The sequence below is a fragment of the Lepisma saccharinum genome, chromosome 27, assembly GCF_977018435.1.
Source record: "Lepisma saccharinum chromosome 27, izLepSacc3.1, whole genome shotgun sequence".
Taxonomy (NCBI): domain Eukaryota; kingdom Metazoa; phylum Arthropoda; class Insecta; order Zygentoma; family Lepismatidae; genus Lepisma; species Lepisma saccharinum.
Window position 1 is genome coordinate 41,002,044 of NC_139255.1, and position 14,193 is coordinate 41,016,236.

At 38.5% G+C, this 14,193-nt stretch overlaps 1 protein-coding gene across 5 annotated transcripts in view; it reads right to left on the reverse strand.

The window, feature by feature from the left end:
• LOC145980017 (oxysterol-binding protein-related protein 6-like) overlaps positions 1 to 13,757 on the reverse strand; it is a 99,727-nt gene extending 85,970 nt beyond the window's left edge. For 2 of the 5 annotated variants that reach the window (XM_083112985.1, XM_083112983.1), the window contains exon 1: positions 2,264 to 2,394. The gene's annotated coding sequence lies outside the window, so the exon portion shown is untranslated. Of the gene's footprint in view, positions 1 to 2,263; positions 2,396 to 13,662 lie in introns of those variants that run through there. The other 3 variants (XM_083112984.1, XM_083112986.1, XM_083112987.1) reach the window with 3 other exon arrangements.
• Positions 13,758 to 14,193: the final 436 nt, after the last annotated feature.

The following is a 14,193-nucleotide window of genomic DNA, read 5'->3' on the forward strand; positions in this document are numbered from 1 at the left end:
AAACATGGACAGTGGCTGAAGTTGAAAGGAAAAGACTTAAGTCTTTGAAATGTGATTCTAGGGAGAGTAACAAATGAAGATGTTCTGAGATGCACACAAGCAAGGATGCACTTCTAATTTGTCTGCACATGGGTTGGTTGATTGATTTGGTGTTTTAAGTCTATGCACACTAAGACTAATCGGTACAGTTTAAAGTGGGATCCGAACCACTATGTGCCTCCACCGGGGCCTATACATGGAAATTATTCATCTGAAGAAGATAGCTACAGCCATATCCTGAAGCATGAAGAAAAAAATAGAAACGGTAACATTATAGAATAAGGGAGACTGATTTCTTTAAATTCACAGGAGAAATTACTTACGGAAATCATTTTCTGTAGCATTGTGGAAGTTCGTGAATGTAGTTTTGATCCATTTTAATGCGAATACATTTGTTTTCTGCGAAGATCTCTGTCCGACATGCTGTTTCTGCTGCCGCCATTTGCTTTCTGCAAGAGAGCACAATGCTCTGTGTGTTAAGATGATGTAACCCCATAGTCATTGTTTCAAACTCGCCGTGTTTTCACTAGAAATGACGTGTCGAGTATTTTTAATTATTTTTTTCACTATGCTTGCCTAACCTAACCTTACGGAAAATGGTTTTTGGGGCTAACGTGAATGGTTTGTGGGGCTAACGTCAATGGTTTGTGAGGCTAACGTCAATGGTTTGCGACGTATTAGCATAATTTCAAATCCGGGCATGAAAGTAGGTATTTTCTGGTGAACGAGGTTGCAACACTGCATAAATTGACAAAACACTCGCACAACGTGCCCTGAACCAGTACGCTATCGCCCGCCATAATGTGTTACAGAATCGAAATAACAAGTAACAGTAAGTACTCGTAAATGTAAGAAATAGACATTATCTAAGTTAGAAATGTTCCGCATTCCAAAATAGTATGTTAGCAATGTAAAAACTTGCGAAATATATGATTTATAGCTGTCTCACCCATACTATAATAGTACCATAAAAACAGTAAATGAAAAATAACAGAAGGGGAAAAAAAACATTGTAACAAAACCATGAGATGTGAATTGCAGAAGTTGAAGAGAAATGAAGACACTAACAGACAATAGGAATAAACAGAGAAATGTAACAAAGGAAAACATAAACCAGTCTCTCAGCCCACCATCTAGAAATGCGAGGGCTGGGAAACAAACTAGAAAATATGAAGTGAGGAAGCGAATGGAGAAAAAAAAAGTAAAGAGCAAACCAACCTCAGGTGTAAGCAGGGTGGTATTTGTAGGGGGGATGGGGGATTTCTCCCTCTGGGTACTTGTGCCCCCCCCCCCCCCCGTCTGCTTCATAAATTTTATCCATGGGGGAAATGTTATATGGCATAAAGTCACTATCTCATGCTGTCCCTAGACAGTCAGTAGAATTTCCCCCCCACTGGAAATTTCATAAATACCACACTGGGTGTAAGCACCTAAGGAGGAGCATGTTTATACATGGTAGGAACGATTTATGCTCTTGTGTGTCTACAAGCGTATATTTCCATGAAGTGGTGACATAAGTTATCTCTTTCAGAAACTTGGTAGCAATGCTACCGCTGTTGTTGCGTAATTCATTCACGAAATGGACAAAGTGCAAGGGTAACATCGGACATAAAATTCAATGAAAATACTAATACCTGCTTGTGTGATGAACTTGTTAGTCAGAGTCCTGTTACTCCCGTTCTCTCTTTTACATGTCATTACTCATTTTCGTCTGTCACAAATTCAGTTCGAAAATATGATCATTGGAAATACCATGCACGTTAAAAAACTCTCAAGAATATTTTTTCAATCTTCAGCAGAAATGACAGAGAAGCACGTCGATGGAATGGCACACATTTATTTAAACTATAGCTACCAACAAATTAACACATTGGTTATGTTTTGAAACTAAAAGGGACAAAATATTTTTTATGAATATACAGTAATCAATTTTCCTCCCATTTTTATCGTTTTTCTCCCAAACACACCCAAAGAAAATACGCTGTCAAATCCGTACCAATTTTGTGCACAACGGTACAATACACGCCTTTAGTTTTTGTAAACGGACGAATCAGATCTATCGCAGCAGGTATGTATTACCTTATCCACTTTTCGCATACTTAAAAGAGTCAAACACGGCCTTGTCTGTCAATTTCTGCTTCAACGTCAAGACATACATTCCTAATCTCCTACGATTGTCACAACATTTACAAACGATTTTTACAGTACAAGACTACGTGATTACCTGTGTATATAACTATTTCACGTTGTAACATGGTTAATAACCTGTATACGACACATAATCTATTCCATACCACCGCAGCTGCAGTTACAGACGATACGTCAGATTGCACAGTTGCAGATATCATGCAGTTCGCCGGGAACAAGTGACGACCACACTCCACAACTCTCAAGCGAGTGGGGAGGCATAACATCATCTCGAGTTGTTTCTTCCAGTAATTTATCATTTATTTCAAGAAATAAATAACTGAAACTGACTAACAATTATTTTTAAAGTATTGAATCGTTGATATTAATACTATGGTATATGCGTAAACTCCCAGATTCGTTTCTTTCTTACAAAAAAAAAATGTTTCACGCTTCGAGCTTGTATGCGAGCTGTGATGATCACATGCTGCATATCCTATCAATTAGAAAGAAAGAAAAGTTACATATGCGGCACAAATTATTGATTCTTGCTTGCTGGAACCTATTTAATTTATTCCGTTCACCAGTGATTGCCTTACAGTCGATCGTGAGCTACCGGTAACTCATAGATGGTTGGCAGTTTCTGGTAAAAATAGTGATCAACATCGCGTTTTCATGCCAATTTCGTCCAACATAAGCGGACGGCATTGTAATAGACAAAAAATCAATGTAAGCTATTAAATGCGAAGATCTAGAATTTTAAGATTCACGTGACATTTTTTTATATTTCCCCCGTCCGTTCTCTGTTAAAAAATATTAATCGTGAAGACACCCAAATATCAACCTCTCTTCCGCGTGGTACACTCTGGCCTGCACTTTGCAGACTAGCGAAGCTCTGGCGTCTGGATCACAGCCAGTATGGTATATAATCCTCTATGGGGCTCGTGTTGTCTTGTCCGTATATGTTTGTGATTGTCTCTTCATCCGTCTCGTCTTATCACCATCCATTCTCATCTTCGCGATTAGCCAAAAGTGCCAGGAGAGTGAAGTAAGATAAAGCAAATGAATCAATCAAAACACGTATGGAAAGTAGCTCGCACCATGGCGATTTAAAGATCTCTGTTTCATATAACATTTGTAACAAAGCCTTTCTAGTTTCTACTTCTTTAATTGCATCAATGAATGATTTAATTTGATTTTTATTGTTTAGCGTCGCTTTCTGTTCTTTTGGCTAATCGCGACGAGGATGAGTGATGATGAAGTTGATGAAGCAACATTCACAAAGAGCAATTCCCATGCCAGGATACGAATCTGGGACTTCCGAAAGGGGGAGAAAGGGTGCCACGACCCCTAAACGCGAGTGTTATGTTATATAAGGTATTTCACACGCATGATTTCATTTCATTCACATTAATTTATGTTAATTATTGTAAGGTTGTTTCAGGAGGGGCAACGTTATTACGGGGATAAACATGCCCCCCTCCCTGGGGGAAAAAATCCTGCGGGAAGGGTGTGCTTTAGGATAAAAAGGTTGTTCCTCCCATGTAGCAAACTAGAAACCAACATCCTTTTTCTATTTATAATTCCATTTTTAAAATCCTTTTCATTCAGATTGGAAGAACATTGCTACACACACGGATGTGAGGGGTCTGATTCGGATAACCTCTTTCATAGACAAAAATTCACTGAACGTGCGGATCTTATGATTTTTTTTTTACATAAACCCTCTTCTTTTTTCTGAAGTGAAATCCTGATTCGTTTTTACGATTAAAGGTCACGAGGGTTCACTTTATCAACTTGGCATCGACAAACAAGAACTTGGCCAATTACTTAACGAAGCAGAAGAGTCGACAGCACATTCAACAGACTTCTTGCTTCTTCTCAGGGTCATTGACGTAGCGTTCTTTGCCCAGATAAGCAAAAGGCCACGCACAAGGAAGTTAATGTAGCTAACAACCTGAAAAGAATAGTAAGGATGTGGTGGCGAAAAACTATGTATTTACGCCAATATAACATTTGATATCCTATTTAAATATTCTGTACAACACTAGAAATAAAATTTTGACGCACAGTTATTTCAACTTAATTACGCTGCAGTGGCGGCGATTAGGGGGGCTAGGGGGCAGTTGCCCCCGCACTATGCTAAACCTTATATACAAAGGGAAATATACTGTCTTTGTCCCCCCCAGTTTTGGCACCTTGGCCCCCGGTCCTGGCCAATCGCCGCCACTGTCACGCTGTTTTGTCGACGATTTTCTTAGTTATTTCTACCCGCTTTTTATGGAACTTGTTACAAACAGAATTTGTTTCTATATTTGATTGTCGATTATGTAAATGTGTATGCCTAGTGGCGAATGCTCACTTCGAAAGAAGGGTCCAGGGGCCCGGGTTCGAATCCTGGCCTGGGCATGGATGTTTGTGAGTGTCCATTCATCAACTTCATCATATCATCACTCATCCCCATCTTCGCAAATTAGCCAAAAGTTGCACAAAAGGCGAAGTAAAATAAAGCTTGAGTTTGAGTTGGTGTTTTAAGTCCACTTTATGCACAGTAAGGGTAATCGGGACTTGACCTACGGTTTAAAGTGGGATCCGAACCACTGTGACATGTGACTCCACCGGGTATCGAACCCGGGACCCCTTGATTACAAGACGACGACGCCACCACTGCGCCATCGGGAAGGCTCTGTAAAATAAAGCAAATCAAATCAAATCGAAAGAACGTTAGCGGAAACTATGCGAACAATGCACCCTTTTATCTTTTCACACTCACTATCAATGGTGTATTCTCAGTTACCGCAACAATTCATATTTATTCTATACATTTATTATACGCGTATTTATCTAGGTTAAGTGAATAGAACACCAATACAGGCATGCAATAAAAGAAAAAAACAGAGGTCAGACAACTTCAAATTTTCCTGCAATTTCTATTCTTTCATAAAATCTCCCTTTTGGCCTAAAATTGGACCTAGATTTACCTGCACTAAGGGACATTTTCCTTCATGTAACAACACTGGCACTGCATAGCGCGCACAGAAAGCAGGAAGGAACAAGCCGTTTTCTGTCTACAGCGGGTAAATTGACGCCGCTGTTTGATGTTTATGATTATTATTAGCTTTTCAAATTAAATGCAAGATAATGAATAGTGATATCAAATGTGTTTATATACTTCAAATGCATTGGGCGTCCGGAACGGGGGTCACAGGGATATGCCTCCCTTGGAAAATTAATGCCATCAAAAAAAATACATATTTTACGCTTTTACCTTCATTTCTGTCAAAGCAATTTGCGTTAATTATTATAATGGACTGATATTTACAAGTGTGAGAGGTATAGGTTGTCACAGGATAGCAATAACTTTAAACTGAAGAAGTGTTTTATGTTTTGAAGAAAAATGTCCGGGCCTAAAAAAAAACGCCTTGCTTGCCTCTACCTGGGAAAAATTCCTACGGAAGTCCAAGTAGAAATGAGCATGATTATGTCATCTGAGCAATTTAGTTTGACGGTATTCACAAGGAAAGACAAGACGAGAGGAGGCTCGGCACGGGCGCAGTCTCGTTTCCTCTCGTGAATGAAGAAACTTGTCTCCGTCTCGTCGTCCGAAGTTGCATGTCTTCATCGACTTCGATAGGACGTTTTCAGGAGGGGGCGTGAGCGTATCCAGCGATGGCAAGAGGGCCACTTTCCCTTGATGGAAAACAAGTGCTGAAAGTTTCATTCTGATCATTGTGTTTTTTTACGTGGAAAGTAAAATAAATGTTATTCTCTTTTCAAATAATCTATCTATCCTCCTTATTTTTTATATATATACAAATGGATGTATGTAGGTGTGTATATTTGTTTGTTCCGGCATAACTCTCGAACGCCTGGAGCAATTTCAACCAAACTTGGTACGCGTTTGACTTGCAATCTGGAAATAAATACTGTGGGCGTAAGACACCCCTGGCACCCTTAGGGGTGGGGTGGGAAGGGGTGACATGTAAAAATAATCGAGAACCACCGATATTAAATTCAGCACAAACAGACACCCGTGACACTATGCAATCCGCACAACGGTAGTGTTTCTCGGGTTGTCTAACATTCAGGCTGTGTTGCGAATGGAATCCATAATTTTCGTGACACTCCCAATGCGGTTCAACTCCATGTTCATCACCTATCGGTGGGGGATGAGAGGGGTTGAAAAATAAAATGCCACAAATGACCTAGATTAGTGTCGAATCCATAGTTTTCGGAGTCGCTAAGCTAATTGATGACATTCACGATCTACTTTCATTCACTTTAATTTAACGTAGAACGTATTTTTGCTGGCTTTTCCGTAGTAATAAGCACTGATTCAGTCCTTATAATTAAAGCTCAAAATAATGAACGATTTTAAGCTATCATTAGTTTTGAAAACTGCTTAATTAAGAATAGGACGGATCAGGATACGCTTCAAGCATGAGTGAAGGTGCCAACTGAGGGGACCGAAGAACTCGCAGAAAGTTTCATTGATGATGTCATCCACAGATATGTTGTAGAAATCCTAGACGCCTTAGTTATGCAAATTATTGCATGCTATATTATTAAATTACACTTATTTTAATTTTACATTAGAAGTGAGTGGCAATTTTAAAATATTAGTATTATAATTTGATGCCCATGACACCCCCTCCCCCCTTTAAGTTTGATATTCGCCCGGAGGACAGTCCCTATATTCAACACTGGTTTGTCCTCCGCTGAAACAAAGCTCTGCCTGCGTACGCTGCTCAGTTTTTAAAAACATTGTTTCAGTTTGAAGTGATTGCATTACTGCAAGCGTCCTTGTAACCATGGGCGTAACTTGGGACTTAACTTTGGAGGGGGAGTGGGGGTACGAACTTGAAGCTTAACTTTTGGGGGGCAGAATCGAAAAGTTTTCATCCCATAAAAATATGTCGTGGGGAGGATTATTTGCTGAATGACTGTTACATTTGCGAAATCACCAATATTAATATTTATTACTTAGCTTCTCAGGTCTCAGGATGTTAACAAACCTGAATTTTTTTGGGGGGGTATTGCCCCCCTTGCCCCCACCAAGTTATGCCTATGCTTGTAACTATCAGTTTATTGTGCGAATTGGTGGAAATTATTGTGATCGATATGAAATTATATATGCGGAGCATATAATTTTAGACTCGAGAGATGGGCTGTGAAAGCTACAGAGAAACAAAAACATCAGCAGAAGAGAGGAACAAAATGGAGAATGCAACAAAATAAGAACATAATATAAACCAGTTCCACAGCCCTCGTTCCGTAAATATGAAGGCAGGGAAAATAAAGGAGTAAGGAAGAAATAAGAGAAGGAATATGCAGTGTAAAGCGAAATAACAGTTAGGAGGAGCGAAGTGACATTTTTCCAATGAAAACAAAAAAAAACTTGAGAAAATTAACATCAGGACTTAGGAAGAACAAGGAATCATCTCGGGGGGCACTGGAGCACGTGCTCCTTCTTTCGGATGCCTATCCCTGTCTCGATATCTAAAGTTCAGTCTCGCTCTCGTCTCGAATCACGAAATGACAGAAGCTAAAGACGTCCAACTTCCGATTGTTTGAGTCTGAACTAATCGTGGTTACACAACATTTTTTTTACATGGTTCGATTTTTATTTATGTCTGTTAAGACATACTTCAGAGACTCAGTGACTACTTTACTGCGTGTTTTCTTGAGAACAATTTTATGATTCTTTGTTTGCGAGCAGCCATTCGTGTACTTTTGTCTTGGAAGCGGACAACTGCTGCCATCTACTTTACGTGCGTGTGGTGCGAAGGGGTATATAACCTTCCTAAATGTTCTCGTTGTTAGGTTAGGCGGGTCAGGTTTTAGTTCTCTAAAATATTCCTAAATGCTTTTGTTGTTAGGTGGGTTAGGTTTATGGCTCTTAGCATTAAACTAACATCCCTAAATGCTTCCAACACCTGATCACGTAATATCTTGTCTCAGCATTTAACCCCCTTCGAGCCTCGCATGATAATCTGCCGGAACTCTGTGTCTGAGATGACCATAATATAAACAAGAATGACTGCTCGCTACGCTGCAACTTTTCAAATCACAATTTCTCCGGTAGGCTATATATCAGTGAAGCTTTTAACTATGCTGACTAGTTTTTACAAGCATCGTTTCCAACAGGGGCGCCGACTTGTCAAAATTATTTGGGGAGGGGGCTCTGATAACTGAAATAAATTAATTAATGACTCACTCTCTCCCTTTTTTAAGTTTTGGCATCAGTGTTCGGAATCTCATAAAAGCCCATGAATTCCTCAAAAATATCAAAATTTTTATTCACAGTTCTAATGCAGAATATTAATTGTCCACGGATGGATATGTCACAAGTTTCGTCAACATAATAGCAAAATATTCCCGACTTTTAATATCTGCTACCACGGAGCGCAAAACAGATCTCCCTAATATATCAATGATCTCGTTCTGAATGTCATGTTAGAGCCATTTGTAGCTTAAAAGTCCCATCCACTACCCTAGTTTATGCACATCGTCTTTTGAAACTCATTTTAGTAAAAATTTGAACAATACTCATAATTACATACTTAGTATATAGTAATAAGTCATGTGTTTTGCTGTCTCTGGTCATAGACCCCCCCCCCAAAGTTGATGGTCTAGAACATTTCAAATGTGTATTTAAAGTTAAGTTCATGTGGCACAATTCAGAGTAAACTTTACAAGAGAAGCAAAATAAAACATTAGATCCTCTAAAGCAAAATTATTTGGGGGCTCTTCCCCCACATCGTTAACACTGGGGGGGGGGGGCTCGAGCTCCCCAAGCCCCATGGAGTTGGCGCCTATGATTTCCAGTATTCTAAAGCACTTACAAATACTCCTATAAACCTTGCGAAAAATTATAAAACATTCGGAACCGCCACAAAAAAAAAAGTTCGTATTAAAATAAATGGAACGAATATATAATTACTCTTGATCTGTAAATAAAATCAGATATTCACCCGTTGCATTTCAATAAGTCAAAATGTTCTAATTCAAATTTACAAACATCTGGACCCCTCGGACAGTGTTGCTTTTGCTTTTTACTTTAGCAACAAAACGTTCAAAATATCTATAAATTCGATAATTGAATGGCACTCATGAGAATCAACTTACAAGATTCATTTTTAACTATATCCCATAATACTACACCTTAAAACGGTGACAGCGATATTGAGATATCCTTCCTCTTATTAAAGATTTTGTCATCATTACAATAAAATTGAGTGTTGTAATGAGAGTCACATAACAGCAAGTTTTGGTCTAATCTAACCGACTGTCTCCCAGGGGTCACAGCAGGGTGCGAAATCCTGTGGGGGATGGGGGATTTCCCCCACCAACAATCTTTGACTCCAAAATCCCCACCATCAAAAATTTTCGGGGGGAGAGTTTTTGTTACAACAAACAAAAGATAAACAATTACTTTTAATTTCAAATATACTGTACTAAGAATAATATCGAAAACCTACACAAATTAGTGTAGTTGTGAGTGTTCAATGTTTTTTCTCTCTCAAGAGACCATTAACAAATCTACATCAATACGCACAATAAAAGTAAAACAAGAATGCAAAACAATAATAACTATGAAATTTAATTGATTTATATTAACATAAAGCAAAAACTTAATAAAAACTTACACATAATAAAACCACTTCAACTATTTCAAAATGTATTAACATCTTTAACCAGTTAGTAAATGACGTAGTTTGCTAACTAACTAACTCTCTAGCTCTCTTAAACCCGAAGGTTCATGGCTGAAGGAACACAGGCCTTCCATCTGTCCCTATCCTGACCAAGATCTATACACCCTTTTCCATCCCTACCGATTTCCTTTAGGTCCATCTCAACGTTATCCCTCCATCTTCGTCTTGGCCTTCCTACAGGTCTCTTACCATCAGGTTTCCAAACAAGAATCCTGTAAACTCCTCTTTCCTCTCCCATTCGTGTCACATGGCCTGCCCACCTGTAAGTCTTCTTGATTTTATCATTCTAATAATATCTGGACATGAATACAAATTATGTAGTTCAAAATTATGTAACCTTCTCCACTCACCTGTCTCCTCATCCCTTTTAGGTCCAAATATTTTCCTAAGGATCTTATTTTCAAATACTCTCAATTTATGTTCCTCTTTCAATGTAAGGGACCAAGTTTCGCATCCATATAATAATACAGGCAAAATTACTGTTTTGTATATTTTAACTTTTAGTTTCTTCGATATTAAACGAGAAGACAAAAGTTTATGAAGAGAAAAGTAACATGCATTTCCTGAATTAAGACTGCTTTTTTATTTCCTATTAATATCATTTTCATTTGTTAGTATTATTCCTAAGTACTTGATTTTGGAAACTGGTTCAAACGAGTTGTTATCAATAATTAGATTTTGATTATTACCGAACACTTGGTTTCGGCCTGTAAGCATATATTTAGTTTTCTCTTAGCTAGCTTCCAAACCTATCTCTTTAACCTTCTTAAACCCGAAGGTTCATGGCTGCAGCAACACAGGCCTTCCATCTGTCCCTATCCTGAGCAAGATCTATATACTGTTTTCCATCCCTACCGATTTTCTTTATCTGATATATTTAAAAGTAGCAAATTTATTTATTTTTGGGCAATTAATAATAATAATAATAAATTTTAAATTTATTTTTACTTTTAATAACATTATAAATATGTATATCTTATAATTTATATGTATGTTTGTGGGGAGGGGGTTTGTAGATTAAGATCTTTCTCCCCCCATCAGTCTTAAATGACCCTGGCGTCATAGGCTCGAATCCCGGCCTGGTCGTGGGTGTTATTTCCCTTCATCAGTTTTATCATATCATCACTCACCCTCGCGATTAGCAAAAACTGGCAGACAAACGAAGTAAAATAAACCAATTCAAATCAACGACTGTCTCGCTCTTAGTCAAGTCTGGAAGGATTATGGCAACCTCCGTGGCCCATCGGTTAGCATAGCGTGCTACGAGGCCAGGGGTCCCGAGTTCGAATGCTGGCCTGGACATGGGTGCTCGTTTTGAGTGCTCATCAATTTCATCATATCATCATATCATCAGTCATCCTCATCGTTGTGATTACCCAAGAGTGGCAGAAATGCGACTGAGTGTCTTATTTGTCTGGAGCGACCAACATAATTCTACGTCGACTGTATGAAACGTTAGCATGACAAATTATATACAATATTAAAAAAAGGACATTAAAAAAATTCGAGACCTTGAAATAAATTACAGGAAATTACCTGGTGATGCCAGTGTGGCACACAAAAAAGTTTGAAACCCAGTTTAAGCGAGTGGCTTTCCTTCTAACCAAATGCATGCGAGCTTAAACTACACTAGTAGGAACAGTGTTGTGAAAGGCATAGACCAGTGAGAAAGATATAGAGGTAAAAGAAGATAATACATGGCGGTAGAGAAAAATAGAGGATGTTAGCAGAAAAGAAAGTAGAGAGGGCATGAAAAGAGTAAAATAGAGAGAGAAGGGCACAGCAAAACACACAGAGGGGGAGTACAGTTAGGCGAAGCACGTGTGGACTATAGCCGCTGAAATTCAACCCTCCCCCCCAAAAGGGCCACAGTACCTTTGCCCCATGTCTCTCTCAGGTAACAATTTTAATTTTAAACGTATAGTGAACTACACACACACACGCACCCCCGCACACACACACTATATATATATCTAAAGCTTCTACGGGCATCCCTGATGGCGTAGTGGTAACGTCGTCACCTTGTAATCAAGGGGTCCCGGGCTCGATACCCAGTGAAGACACATAGTGGTTCGTATCCCACTTTAAACTGTAGGTCCAGTCCCAATTTGCATATCTGTGCATAAAAGTGGACCTAGAACTAAAACAACAAGACCAAAAAGAAAGGTAGTGTCTGCTGCCACGTTCTTTTTCTGCTGGAACCTCAAAAAAGATGCGCGTGGCAGTAGACTCGGTCTTTGTCTTATCGTGATTTCATCATGCTATATATGCAATTACGTCTGTAACACATACTGTTAAGTTTTAGCGATTACTTACACAAAAATGTTTTAAGATTAGGTACCTCAGCATTCTTCTAATAATAAACCTAAATGTTCTCGTAGTTAGGGTAGGTTCTGTTAGCATTAAAATAATATCGCTAAAAGCTTTCTAAATAAAAAGGTTCTAAATTACCTGTACATTCATTCCCACTAATCATAAACTTGCATTTCACTCGTCTTAATCTGTTCTTAAGATTTGTAACATCCTCTTAGCAGACGGATTACGTGGCAGGAGCAAATTTGACGCTTATTCTTACTCCTGACACGTGCGTGGCAGCAGACTCGGCCAAAAAGAAACCTTAAAGTTCTACGTATTTGTTCAGTAGATAATTTCGATTGAGTTGCTTTTCCAGAGTTATGAGAAGATGTTTAGAAGAACAAAGAACCAGATGCATTTTCTTAACAAGAAATGGGTAAAAAGCGAATATCCGTTCGTAGAACTTATATTTGAAGCAAGCTTTAAGCTTCTTAATCTTATTGATTCCATAATGTTAGCAGGTTAATATTTTAAAATCCACAGCACTGTTTTAGTAAAATTATAGTTTGCAATTACAATCATCCTCTTCCTCGCTCCCTCCCTACATACAAACATACTCCATACGCATATGCTTTGGCAGCCTCCCCATGTCGTAGTAATGTCTTGTAATGAAAGGATCCAAAGTTCAACACCTGGTAGAGGTGCATAATGGTAAGAATCCCACTTTCAGCTGCAGCTCCAGTCCTGATTAGCCTATCTGTACATAAGGTTAACTTGAAACTCAAATCAATTGTGTGTATGTGAGCGTCTACGAGTACACAATACGTAATGTGAAAATTGTTAGGTGGGGTGTGATTGCTCGAGCTTCTGGGGATCTTAGCTGAGGCTGCAGCTTGAGAAATCTTGACGGTACAGGGGCGATCCCCCCCCACCAACAATATTGACCTATTCCGCCCCCCCCCCCCAACCAAACATTTCCCGTGGGGGAAAGTTTTCTTATAGCAACAAAAGATGAGCTATTAGTTTTGACTTGAAATATATTTTATCAAGGATAACATCGAAAACACACAAAGACCTATACCAATAACAATATACTCACGAGAAAAGTAAAACAAGAACGCAAGACAAATAAAACTATGAAATCTAATTCATTTATATTAATACCCGTAGAAAGCAAAAAAGCTATAAAAAACTTACACATGATAGAACTATTTCAACTATTTCTTCACAATTTATTGACATCTTTAACTTGTTGGTAAAGGAATTACTTTACTAGGTTATAAATATCTTATATGTACAAAAAAAGTAACAAATTAATTCCTTTATATATTTAATAATACATTTTTAAATATTTAGTAATTCACTTTTATATTTAATAGCATTATAAATATGTATATATCTGTGCCCCCAGTCTTCAATGATTTCTCACTCTGGCTGAGGGGATGCCTCACGTAAATTATCGTAACATTTCACTGAAGATACATACCTGCCTGCAGCACTGATTGAAGTTGTATGCACCCCTTACTTCACTTGTTGTACACACTCATTCACGAGCCTGAATCTACAATATTGCGCTCTGTAAGAAAACGAAACGCTGGAAAATAGTAACTACACACACACGATCCAGTTCATCGCCTCACCACCGAATATACTCTGCTGCGTCGGACTCGACCCTGACTTTGTGCGTGGGAATTCACCTACACGGAAATTGAGTCACAGAAGTAGTGCTTCCCCTCCACTTCACTTTAAGCCACTTCGAAATGCAGTATGTGAACACGCATTGAGAGACAAACTTCGTCTTAATTGCTTGAGAGAAAAAGACAAGGTCATGTGCCTAACCAGAACGAAAGATCAAAGGTTTCTGATTTTTTTTTATTATGCGTAATTTATGTTGTTTTTTACACAAACATATACATTCCTTCTCTTTTTTAGATTAGTGTTCAAAACGTTTAGCTTGCTTATGGTGTTTTATCTATCGGAATAAATTTCCCTCAAGGAAAAGCAGTGTTGCCGAATC